At 47.4% G+C, this 13,291-nt stretch overlaps 1 long non-coding RNA gene across 1 annotated transcript in view; it reads left to right on the top strand.

The window, feature by feature from the left end:
• Nucleotides 1-10,729, top strand: part of LOC120405567 — a 31,348-nt gene extending 20,619 nt beyond the window's left edge. Inside the window, exon 3 of the long non-coding RNA XR_005598678.1 lies at nucleotides 10,436-10,729. This is a non-coding gene — a long non-coding RNA (uncharacterized LOC120405567). The remainder of the gene's footprint in view (nucleotides 1-10,435) is intronic.
• The last annotated feature ends 2,562 nt before the right edge of the window (nucleotides 10,730-13,291 follow it).

Raw genomic sequence — 13,291 nt, 5'->3', positions numbered from 1 at the left:
CTGATCTCTCTGCGGCAGCTTTTCTTTCCAAGGAAGCCACTTGCTGGGTTTTATCTTCTCTTGCTTAGTCTCAGCTGTGGGGCAAAATCCCTCCCGTGACACTAACGATGTAGCAGAGCCTGGACCAGAGTCCACAGCAATGAGTTAACAATAGTTAGAAGTTTGATGAAGCTTTCATATTATGAGCTATTGAACAGATTGGCGTTATTGAGCCTGAGTAGAGAAAACTACAAGCAGATTTTAATGAGGTGTTTAAGTGTCTGAATATTTGTATTGATTTACCATGAACATAAAACAATGAGAGAGGCACACAAATGGAAGACACCAAGTAACATTAAAGGAAAGATAAGAGGAAAGAGAATAAGAGATTATATAGTGAAAATAAGTGCTAGAACAAAAGCAAATAATTCACAACCAATTACATATTAGATGTATTTAGTCTCTTTATGCTTGTGGAGTATCTACAAGGATGATTTCCTCAAATGTATTCATCATGAGAGATCCTCTGATGAAATTGCTGATGGCTTTTAAAGCTCCGTAGATTGTTCACGTGGTTCTGAGTGTTCCATATTTGCTGTTTGAGTTATGGTGGTGCTGAGCCTGTGAACATACTGCCACATGCACGTTCTTTGACTCTAATTGGACTGCATGCAGGAATGGGTGTGTTCAGGATTGTCTACTGGCTCGATTGTGATTGGTTAGCTGAATCATATGATGCTGTTTCTGTTCCCTGAGGGGTAAGCTGACAGCATTCTGGTACATGCAAATGTAAAAACTGTGGGTTTTTTTGTTGTTGCAAATACTCATCTATGTAACTTTGTAATTTTATTTTCTGCCAACATTCATGCCAAGGACTGTTTGTACAGCACCTGGCACAATGGGTAGCTATCCCACTGTGCAAATCACCACTTTCTCCTGCTAGGAGTGCTGGAAATGGATCACAGTGCATCAGGGGTGTGGGATCCCCCTCCATTGTGCAGTTTTCTTCATCACATAATTCCAAGGGCTTCTGACTGCATTAAATGCCATTTTTCAACTACCCCTGTAAACTTTGCTCCTGCTATCTCTGCCTGAAAGCATGGATCCTGCACTACTCACCATGATGACCATTAAGAGCACTGATCCTGCAGTATTTCATGAGCTGCGAATCTGAACAGTAATCCATTCTGCCTGTCCTGCTGTGTGCCATGGAAAGAAACAATTCAAGATTGATGTTGGCATTCATGGAGCAGCTACACATGGTGGATCGTCACAATTGGGTTCAGGAAACAAGCACTAAGTGTGGGATTGGATTGTGATGCAGGTAAGGGATGATGAGGAGTGGCTACAGATCTTTCAGATGTGCAAAGCAACCTTAGAATCATAGAATATCAGGTTTGGAAGGGACCTCAGGAGGTCACTAGTCCAATCCCCTGCTCAAAGCAGGACCAAACCCAACTAAATCATCCCAGCCAGGGCTTTGTCAAGCCTGACCTTAAAACCCTCTAAGGAAGGAGATTCCACTACCTTACTAGGTAACCCATTCCAGTGCTTCACCACTCTTCAAGTGAAAAAGTTTTTCCTAATATCCAACCTAAACCTTCCCCACTGCAACTTGAGACTATTACTCCTTGTTCTGTCATCAGGTACCACTGAGAACCATCTAGATCCATCCTCTTTGGAACCCCCTTTCAGGTAGTTGAAAGCAGCTATCAAATCCCCCCTCATTCTTCTCTTCTGCAGACTAAACAATCCCAGTTCCCTCAGCCTCTCCTCAGAGGTCATGTGCTCCAGCCCCTTAATCATTTTTGTTGCCCTCCGCTGGACTCTTTCCAATTTTTCCACATCCTTCTTGTAGTGTGGGGCCCAAAATTGGACACAGTACTCCAGATGAGGCCTCACCAATGTCAAATAGAGGGGAATGATCACATCCCTCGATCTGCTGGCAATGCCCCTACTTATACAGTCCAAAATGACATTAGCCTTCTTGGCTACAAGGGCACACTGACTCATATCCAGCTTCTCATCCTCTGTAACCCCTAGGTCCTTTTCTGCAGAACTGCTGCCTAGCCATTCGGTCCCTAGTCTGTAAGAGTGAATGGGATTCTTCCGTCCTAAGTGCAGGACTCTGCACCTGTCCTTGTTGAACCTCATCAGGTTTCTTTTGGCCCAATCCTCTAATTTGTCTAGGTCCCTCTGTATCCTATCCCTACCCTCCAGCGTATCTACCACTCCTCCCAGTTGAGTGTCATCTGCAAACTTGCTGAGAGTGCAGTCCATGCCATCCTCCAGATCATTGATGAAGATATTGAACAAAACTGGCCCCAGTACTGACCCTTGGGGCACTCCGCTTGAAACCAGCTGGCAGTCAGCTTGAAACCTAACATGGAGCTGTTGATTGCTACCTGTTGAGCCCGACGATCTAATCAGCTTTCTATCCACCTTATAGTCCACCTTCCTGGAACTGTGTGCTGAGCTCACCCCCGCCTTGCGGCGCAAGGACACAAAAATGAGAACTGTCCTAACAGTGGAAAAGTGAGTGGCTACCAGTCAGTTGTGAATCAGTTTGGAGTTGGGAAGTCCATTGTTGAGGTTGCAGTGATTCAAGTATGCAGGGCTATTAATCGCCTCCTGCCACAAAGGACTGTGACTTTGGGCAATGTATGGGAAATAGTGGATGTTAGTGGTAATGGAACTCCCTCACTGCAACCGGGTGATAGATGGCACGCATATCCAGGGGTGAAAGTAACTTAAAGGACTTACTGGTACTCCAGAGTCCTGTGGAGGGGGAGGGGCCTCAACCAGAAGAGGCGTGGCCTCTATCAGAAGAGGTGGGGCCTTTAAATCCTGGCGCTTTTAAATCAGGATTTAAAGGGCTTGGGGATTCGTCTGAAGCTAGGAGCCGGGCCCTTTAAATCACCCCCGGAGCTAGCAGCTGCAGAGGCGACTGGGAGCCCTGGGGTTTGGGCAGGGGCAAAAGTAATTTACATTTCTTACCCATATGGTCCAATCGCAAGCAACCCACCTCTCCTACATACTTCATGGATCCTTCCCATTGCATGACATAGAGAAAATAAAGCTACTATTACTACTACCACCAGTAGTGTTTGTAATAAAACTTTACTATTGGAATAAGCCTGAAAAAGTGAAAACTCACTGTCACATTTTTCTCCGTGTCTTCCCTCCTCCTCCAGCCAGGCTGCCGACACTAGGCTCTGTGCTTTCTCCCTGCCTGGCACTCAGCAGCTGCAGGGGCTTCCCTCTAGCTTGCAGGAGGGAGACTGGCTGAGGGAGGGAGAAGCCTGCCTCCTGCATAAGAACAGATTAAACTCAGCTGTTCCCTGCACAGTTCAGTAACATTTCAAAGAGGATCTGCAAGCAGTTTGGACATCACAACCATGATCCTCTGCCGGGGAGGGAATGGGATAGATTTGAACTTGGAAATGGTTCCTGATTTTGATTGTGTTTTTTATATATGGGAGATCCCCCTCATCCCCGGGGGCAGAAAAGAACTGCCCCTGCCATGGTCATCCCCCCCCTGCACCAACAACAACTAGGAATGAAATTAACAAGGATGCCAGAAATGGCTCCTAACCTGGGGATTGAACTGTGTAGGGAACAGCTGAGTTTAAACTGTTCTTATGCAGGCAGCAGCAGCAGCAGGCATTTCAGCCAGTCTCCCTACTGCAAGCTAGAGCCTAGAGGAGAACCCCTGCTGGGGGGGAGGAGGAATGCAGAGCCTTTTCTGCAGCCTGGCTGGAGGAGGGGGAGGGAGGAGACGAGAAACCAATGTGACAGTGACTTTTCCCCTTCCACCTGCTTTTATTAGCTCTGGATTTAAGCTGTGCAGCCAAATGCTTGTATTTGTTGTGTATATTAGTATTGGAGAGATCCCCTCATCCCAGGAGCAGAAAAGGACTGCCCCTGCCATGGTCAAACACACCCTTCCTCCTCTCACCAGATACTGTGAGTGAAATTAACAAGGATGCCAAAAACCACTCCTAACCCCCGGGGGTTGAACCACTCAGGGAACAGCTGAGTTTAAACTATTCTTATGCAGGGGGCAGGCTTCTCCCTCCCTCAGGCAGTCTCCTTTTCTTACCGGTCCTCCGTACCAGCCCGTACCGGCTTACTTTCACCTCTGCGCATATCCCAATTTTGGCCCCAGACCATCTTGCAACAGAGTACATCAACAGAAAGGACTACTTCTTTATGGTATTGCAGGGTTGTTTCACTGACATCAACGTGTGGTGATCAGGTAAGGTGCGTAATGCACACATCTTCAGGAACATTGGCCTGTATAGAAAGCTGCATACAGGACTTTCTTTCCAGACCAGAAGATTCTGATAAGGAATGTGGAAATGCCCATAGTGATCCTGGGAGATCTACCCCTTACTCCTGTGGCTCATGAAGCCATACACTGGAAACCTTGACAGCAGCAATGAGCACTTCACCAACAGGCTCAGCAAGTGCAAAATGACTATAGAATGTGCATTTGGCAAATTAAAGGGTCGCTAGTGCTGCCTTTTTGGCAGGTTGGATTTTAATGAGGAAAGTATTCCCATCGTCATAGCAGCCTGCTGTGCTGTGCATAACATTTTTTGAAGCCAAGGGGGAAAAGTTTCCCCAGGGATTGAACATTGAGGTGAATTGCTTGGTGGCTGACTTTGAGCAACCAGATACCAGGGCTATTAGAGAGGCTCAACAGAGGGCTCTTTGAATCAGGAAGGCTCATTGAATCAATGAGCCCAGTAATGCATCTTTCTGTATTTAATTGAGCCAGGCATTGTTTACTCGCCACCTTGAATGACCCCTGTAATGATTCCTGCTAAGCATTAATTATAGTCTGAAAAATGTGGTGATTGCCACTGTCTGAATTTCTGTTGCAACCATCCTGTGTGGATCACAAATAAAGAATCACTGTCTTTGTAAGACTCAATTTTTATTAAACAGCAATACACAGATTAACATTTCTTACAAGGAACATGACAGTGAGCAGCACTCTCTGAAGTGAGGATCTCACAGCTGAGTGTAAGCCCAGCTGTCATTATGGAAAATGTTCCTAGATGTGGTGTGCAAGGGCTACTGCGATGGGCTAGGAACGTGAGAGGAATGTGTGTGGGGAGTTTGGGGAGGGCAAGGAAGGAGGTTCTGTATGGGCTGCAGTGGGAGTCAAGTGCACATATGTTCCACCTACAGCCCAATCTCTGTTTGGTCCTCCATGAGCTTTATTATCTGCTCCTGAGCCTGTCTCCTCTCCTGGCTATCCATTTGTAGTTTCTCATTTATTGTCTCTCTCTCTCTACGCTCTGTGCTTGCTATCGGCCTGATCTGATGAATACAGCAGTTCCCAAAACATGTCCTCCTTATCTGATGGAGGCGCTCTGTCGGTGGGTAGGAGCTGGTCCTCAAGGGCACATCTGTAGAAGCAAAAGAAACAATACACAGAGTCAGTATTGTGTGTGCACTCACAGTCTTGAATCATAAAAGTTACATACACTTCTTTCTCACTTTCCCTGAGCAAGCACACAGTGTGGCCAGAGCACTAAACATGGGGAGGGGCAGAGGGTGCAAGATGGGATGAAGAGTCTGGATGGTTTCAGAAGGATACCAGTATAAATGCATGGGGACTAAATATTCTGAATACTGGCACCGGTTTCCACAGGTGGGTGTAATTGAATCTGAAATCACACTACTGAGGGTAATCGAAGATGCAAGTGTACCTTTCCCACATGCGAGCAGCTTCAGGCCGGTCTGTATGCTGCTTGCTTGTGTGCTGATTTGGTTCCTCCAGCAGTAATTGCTGATTGGCATGGCAAAGTTTCCTACAATGGGGGAAGAAACAAGGCATCTCTGCCAAGGAACCTTCAGCAGAGAATTGCAGCGTCTCTGCAGGAAAGTTCTCTAGAGATCTCTGTGGAGGATTTCCAGGAGATCTTGGTGTGCATTAAGAAAGTTTTCCTCGGGGCCCACACTGCGTAGCTGCACAGGGGAATGCAAAGCAGATGCAAACATTACCTACTTGTTAATTTCAATCCCTTCTCCCATGTGTACCAGGTAACAAACTATAGGACACCTCTACTTCATGTAACCGTGCAGTAACAAAGCAAAATAAGTGCTTACCAGAGCTCTCTTCTCTTGGTTCAGGCATGCCAGAGCTGGATTGCTGGGACTGGCTAGACCCCTCCGGAGTCAAAAAGAGGTCCTGGCTTGCCATGCCACCAGCCGAGCCTGTTGCTTGGCCCACCCCCTCCTCCAGTTTGACCTCCTTGTCCACCACTTCATCCTTGGGTTTGACTCAGCTGGCCGCTGCCTTCAGTCCCACTGAAGTATCCAGGGGACTCTTGGCAGTGGAGGTGGGGTCACTGCTGAGGATGATGTGAAGCTCCTTGTAGAAGCGGCATGTTTTTGGTGCTGCACCAGAGCAACAGTTGGCCTCCCTTGCCTTCTGGTACACCTGCCTCAGCTTCTTTATCTTAGCATGGCATGGCTGGCTGTCCCTTTCATGCCCTTCCTCATCCATGGCATGAGCAATCTGCTCATAGGTATGAAAATTCCTATGGCTGGATTGGAGCTGCTACTGCACAGCCTCCTTTCCCAACAGATCCAGGAACTCCAGTGTACTCTACACGGGAGCCTGTTTGCTGCAGAAAGACAGCATGGTCAGCTGGGAAGATGCGATGTGAGGTGAGCAAACAGACCATGGAATTTCAAAGATTCCCAGAGCTTTAAAGGAGGGTGTGTGCCTGTGTACTTGGCAGCAGGCCAGCGGAGTTTAAACTGCTGACCAGAGCAGTCATGATGGGCATTGTGGGACACCTTCTGGAAGCTACTTAGGGTGACATAAGCAAGCGTAATGTCTATACTGACACTGTGTCTCTCTAACGTTCTTGTGAAAAGCTCTGTGCTGCTTGTCGATGGTTTTATTATGTTGGTGTAGCCGGAGAGCAAACATAGAACTGGAAGGGACCCTAGAAGGTCATTGAGCCCAGCCCCCTGCCTTCACTAACAAGTATTGACTTTGCCCCAGATCCCTAAGTGGCCCCCTCAAGGATTGAACTCACAACCCTGGGTTTAGCAGACCAATGCTCAAACCACTGAGGGATATCTCTAGTGGTTTGAGCATTGGCCTGCTAAACCCAGGGTTGTGAGTTGAGGAAGCCATTTAGGGATCTGGGGAAAAAATCTGTCTGGGGATCGGTCCTGCTTTGAGCAGGGGGTTGGACTAGATGATCTCCTGAGGTCCCTTCCAACCCTGATATTCTATCATTCTATGAGAGTTAAATTGGTGGGAGGAGCATAGTTGTGTGTACACTTCCACTGTTTTGTTGATGAAACTTGACTTTTGTCAACAAAACTGTAGTGTAGACAAGGCCTTAGTTGTACAGAAACAAGGTGAATGAGGCAATGTCTTTTATTGGACCAACATCAGTTGGTGAAAGACAAGTTTTTGAGATTACATAGCTCTGGGCTTGGCTACACTTACAAATTTGCAGCGCTGCAGCAGGGTGTGAAAACACACCCTCTCCAGCGCTGCAAATTGCAGCGCTGCAAAGCGCCAGTGCGGTCAAAGCCCCAGCGCTGGGAGCGCGGCTCCCAGCGCTGTACGTTATTCCCCACACGGAGGTGGAGTACGGACAGCGCTGGGAGAGCTTTCTCTCAGCGCTGGCGCTTTGACTACACTTAGCGCTTCAAAGCGCTGCCGCGGCAGCGCTTTGAAGTGTAAGTGTAGCCAAAGCCTTAGTTTCAGGTCTGGAAAAGGGACTCAGTGTCACAGCTCAATGCAAAGTGGAACAGATTGTTTGTTTAGCATAAGCAGTTAACACATTTCAAGGGGCCATTCAAAGTGAATTGACCTGTTCCCATCTCTTCAGTCATAGAGGGCGAAAGGGGACAGGGAACTGTTGAAATAAGCCATAAATCCAAGTGTGTCTATTCAGTCCATGGTTTTTAGTATCTAGCAAAGTTATGAATTTAAACTTCTAGGCTGGTCTCTTGTAGGTTTCCTTTCAGGATGAGGACTGAGTTAGATAGACAGTGATTGCTTGTTCTCCTTTTCCCCCTATGACTGGAGAGGTGTTAATTGAGCACTTCACCTTGCATGGTCCCTTGAAAAATGTGTTAACTAGTTATGCTAAATAATCTGTTCCAATGTGTATTTAGCTTTGAGGCTCTGAGTGCATTTCCTAGGCCTTGGCTACACTTGCAAATTTGCAGCGCTGCAGCAAGGTGTGAAAACACACCCTCTCCAGCGCTGCAAATTGCGGCGCTGCAAAGCGCCAGTGTGGTCAAAGCCCCAGCACTGGGAGCGCGGCTCCCAGCGCTGTACGTTATTCCCCACAGGGAGGTGGAGTACGGACAGTGCTGGGAGAGGTCTCTCCCAGCGCTGGCGCTTTGACTACACTTAGCACTTCAAAGCGCTGCCGCGGCAGCGCTTTGAAATGCAAGTGTAGCCAAAGCCCTAGACCTGAAGAAGAACTCAGTGAGAGACACAAGCTTTTGAGCTACACAAACAGAAGCTGGTCCAATAAAATATTACCTCCCCCATGTCGTCTCTCTAATATCCTGGGACCAACACATCTACAACAACATTGCGTACCTAGTTCTAATACTTGACATATCAGACAGAGCTTCCCTTAACTTCAGTGGAGGCTTCACTTGAAATACTGAATGAGTCTCCATAATTGGTACAATATGACATGATAAAATTACAATATAGTGTACATTGGTGGATATGAAAAATAAGCATTTCTCTTATTCTACTGAAAACTGTAATACAAAAAACAGTGGTATATTCCTGTTCTAAGAATCTAATATTTTTCGAACGAGATGTTTTTATGCTGATAAAATAAATGTCACCTTTATAGTGTCTGTTTAAATTTGTTAAACCAAGTGTTTTGGTGCCCTTATACGGAAGCACATGGCTAATAGTTTAACAACTCAGCCATGCTATTTCAGAAACCAGTGCTTCCATTTTAAATACGATAGTAGTCTTGTGCTATCTTGTTGCTTAGTTAGACCCTAATCTTATCAGACCTGCTGGATATTGATAGGGTGAGCCCATACAGACTGCCTTTGACTTCCTGTGTCCTAGAGGAGCCCTGCTGGTCTGGGTTAACAGATCCAGTTGAGGGATTGGGGCCTATAGGGTTCACACACTAGAGATGAAAAATATGGGATTTTTTTTAAACTTCTATGGAAAATATGAGTTTTCAACTAAAAAGCAAAACTGATAGCAGAATAATTTGACCAAAACCCAAAAATGATACTTAATCTTTGTCAAAAATTTCAAAGATTAAAAAGATACATTTTTGTTCAAAAAGCCATTTTTCATTGAAAAAGTATTGATTTTACAGTAAGGTTAATCATCTCTGTCTTCGTCAGGACCTTGGTTCTACCTGCCATCCAAAAGTGGCTTTCCGGTCAGCACAGTGGCACATAGTACCATGCTGTGCATTCATACCAGAGACGCTTAGGCTACGTTTACATAGCACATCACTGGGAGTGGCATGGAGGGTATGTGTCGCAGTGAAAAGCAGGCTGCATCCACACTGTAGTGGGTTGCTAACACCCGTCAGTGAAAGACTCTGCCAAGCACATGCACCGACTTTTCATTGTGCTGGCAGGTGCTTGACCTTAGGCCCTGCCCCCAGTCCACCCCTTTCCTCAATGCCACACCCCTGCCCTGCCTCTTTCCGCCCCCTTCCCTGAGTGTGCTCTGTCCTTGCTCCTCCCCACCCAGACTCTTGCATGCTGCAAAACAGGAGATTGCGGGAGGCCCGGGGGGCGGGGAGGTGCTGATGGGGGGGGGGGGGGGTTGCCGGTGGGTGCTGAGCACCCACCATTTTCCCCCGTGGGTGCTCCAGCCCCAGAGCACTCACAGAGTTGGCACCTATGCTGGCAAGGGAGGCAGTGGGGAAAGGCTCGAGCAGTTCCCTGTTGCTAGAGCCTTTCCCAGCAGTGGGGAAAGATTCCTGCAACAGGACAGTGTGCTGCTAAAACCAGTCCTGTAGATGGAGGAGGCACAGATGAAGGGTGTAGACTAGATAACATATTCCAAAGGTTCCAGTGTGTCTTTACCATACATGCCTAAGCAGCGCATAAGTGTCTGTGCTACTTTATAGCTGTGTATGTACTCTACATGCCATTGTAAGATATGTGCAGTGTAGACATACCTTTCATGAGGAAAGTAGCAGCTCGTAAACCACAAGCATCACTTTCTATATCACCTGGGACTTTTCTTGGAGGCTTCTCAGCCCAGTGCTGACCCATCCCTGCCTAGTTCATGAGCTCTGGAGAGACGGCAGCCAGTTCTTAGCGCTAACACAAAATGGCGACGTGAGAGAAAAGGATCTCAAAATAGATCTTAAAAGGACATATGAGCCTCTTACACCAAAGGTGGTGACTGAAGTTTGTTTTCGTGCAGGGATTACAGCATTATTTTCTTTCATTTTAGTCTTGTCCCAAGAGAAAACATTCGTCAATTATTCAGCAGTTCCAGGAGTGCCTCAAATCTCCTGGGGGGAGATGAATTCCACAAAACCAATTTTCAAGAAAGGACAATTGACCCGGTGGCGATTTTTTTTTGTTTCTTTTCTCTTTTAAGAAAAACTACAAAGCCTATTAAGATGCATTGTGAATAATTGAGTCTGACAGTTCATGGCTTTAACAAGCTTGCCACTAAGGGAAAAAAGTCTAGAAACAAGTGGAAGGACAGACCAGGGATCATAGTTCATCCTCTCATTTGAAAAGCACACTGCAAAAACAAAGGTAACAAGCAGCATATTAAATCACTCTTTTCATGTAAACCACTGTTTATAATATGTTCAGGTCACTGTGTATAGAGAAGAACATATACACGTTCTTAGACAGAAATGATAGGCATGGCTACTTCTGTGATTATATATGAACTGCCTCATCAATTAGAGTATGCTAATGGGGGAACAAGACCAGATGGGTATAAACTGGCCATGAATGCATTTAGGCTGGAAATTGGAAGAAGCTTTCTAATCAGCTGGGATGGGGTGTGTACCTCCACCCAGGTCATGAAAGGGTTAACTAGAAACAGGGAACAATTAATGCTCCCGGCTGCAGCAGAAGTATGGGTCTGACCCAAGTGAAGAGGCGGGAGCATAAGGGGAGGAAGCCCGGATGAATGCGGGAGAGGCAGGGAGAGAGGCCTGGAGCCAGGCAGATGTGCAGTAAGCCTATGGAGGGGCTGCAGAAAAGGGCCTGAAGAAAGGCCAAGATAGGAACAGTCCAGGGAGGAGCCTGAGTGAGCAGAGCTTAGCTGCTCATCATGGGGTTGCTGGCCTGGAGCCCAGAGGAGTGAAAGGGCCTGGCTTCCCTTACCAGTCCACTGGGAAAGGTGGGGCGGAGACACCCCGCCACAAGGGAGAGAAGAACTGGTCTGTGGAGGGAAGGGCTCAGATAAGGGCAAAGAGTGGTTCTGAGTTGAGTTTATTGGACTCTGTTACCTCGGACGGGGCGGGGACCTGGTCAGAGCAATGGGACAACGCAGACTACCACAGGGGCAACATGGTGGCAGCAGAGAGCACTAGAGGCAGTGGCGTATTATTGCCTACGTCAGCAAATTTGAGCACCCACGGAGAAGCTCCCCTGCTCCAGCTCGCCTCCTCTGCGAATGTGCCACTGCGGCCTGTTTCTCTCCCCTCCCTCCCAGCGCTTGAGCCGCGAAAACAGCTGTTTCGTGGGGCAGGGAGGAGGGGGAACACGGTGCGCTGGGGGAAGAGGCGGGGCCAGGGCGGGGATTTGGGGAAGGGATCCAATAGGGGCAGGGAGGGGGCAGAGTTGGGGCGGGGACTTTGGGGAAGGGGTTGGAATGGGGGCGGGGAAAAGATGGAGTCAGGGTGGGGTTGGGGCGGGCGGGTCGGCAATTATTTCAGGGCCTAGGGGTGGCAAAATCATTAATCCACCACTGACTAGAGGAGGAGAATTTGCTACACTGGGGGTGCCCAACCTTATTACACAAGAGGGCAACATAAACCTAAGCACAACTTTCTCTGGGCCAGACAGAGTCTACATATTTTAATGAGATTTAAAGTCACCTGCATTGATTTATATTGTAAGTTAGGTGATTTCTCTGTATAGTATGTCTATTTAAAAACAAAGGAAGAAACCAGTGCATAAAACATGTATCAGAATTCTAGAAATCAGGGGAAAAACAGCAAAGAACACCCAACCCTCTCCCAAATCACAAATAAAGAGCTGCCTGGGGCTGACAGCCCACACCCTGCCTCCCAGGCTTATGATATGCTCTGGTGGATCGTGTCCGGCCCGCAGGCCATAGGTTGGGCATCCCCGTGCTATACATACCCAGTCGTGAGGCAGTACGCAAGTGGTGAGACCAGTCTTCTACCCCATCAGAGGGGTGAGGTTTTGGAACAACATTCCTATAGGAAGAGAGGGGACAACCTACCTAGTCTTAAAATGGAGTTTGATGAGGTTATGAACAGGATTGCATGACGGAATTGCCCGAGACAGCAGAGACCAGGCGGTCTTGTACAGTCGTATGTTCCTCTGATGTGCATCACCCGTAAAAGTAAACTCTAGCTGACGATTAACGTGTTCTGGAAACAGGCTAGTTATAAGGACTTCTATGCCAAAGCTTTCAAGACAGTGCGGCCGAGCCTGCACAAAGGCTCCTCCTGACACAACATCTGTATATGCTTCAAGGTGGAACCTCTCCTTCCATATAGTAGTGATAGTGATTTTCCTCACCCTTCAGGTGTGTGGAGCAGCTCTCCTTGCATAAGGATGTGGGTGTGGCTGCAGAGACCAATTGCCAGTCTCTATCTTGGAAGGCGAGGCTCCAGCCTGCAGGGGGAAGAATAAACAGCAGCAGGCTGCAGCTTACCGCAGGCTCTGGCTTCTGTGGTTTTTGTAAGGTTAGAGTAAAAAAATGTCACTAACGACATGCTCTCATTGCGTCAGTGAGAAGAACAGCAAGACAGTGTCCTCAACCCTCCAATGTAATCAGTATGCATGCTCCAGCACACCCTGTATGCCGACACTGGAGAGATCAGCACCAAGTGCTGGAGCAGGACGCCCCAGGTTGGGAAGGACTAGCAGCCACATGGCCCTTGACTTCAGGGCATACATGTCTAAGGGAGATAGAATCAAACAGCCTGGCAAAACACAGGACGTGCCCTGCCAGCAGCTACTGTGTGGATCTGCATCAGGAAATCTCATCTTATTGTTGAGCTTTAAAGCTCCCATAGACTAATATCATGTTTTATTTATACATGAATACATTATTGTTTTCTTTAGACATTAGAATATATAAAAAAGA

Source organism: Mauremys reevesii, linkage group 5 (assembly GCF_016161935.1).
Source record: "Mauremys reevesii isolate NIE-2019 linkage group 5, ASM1616193v1, whole genome shotgun sequence".
NCBI classification, from domain to species: domain Eukaryota; kingdom Metazoa; phylum Chordata; order Testudines; family Geoemydidae; genus Mauremys; species Mauremys reevesii.
This window is presented reverse-complemented; position numbering and strand designations above follow the sequence as displayed.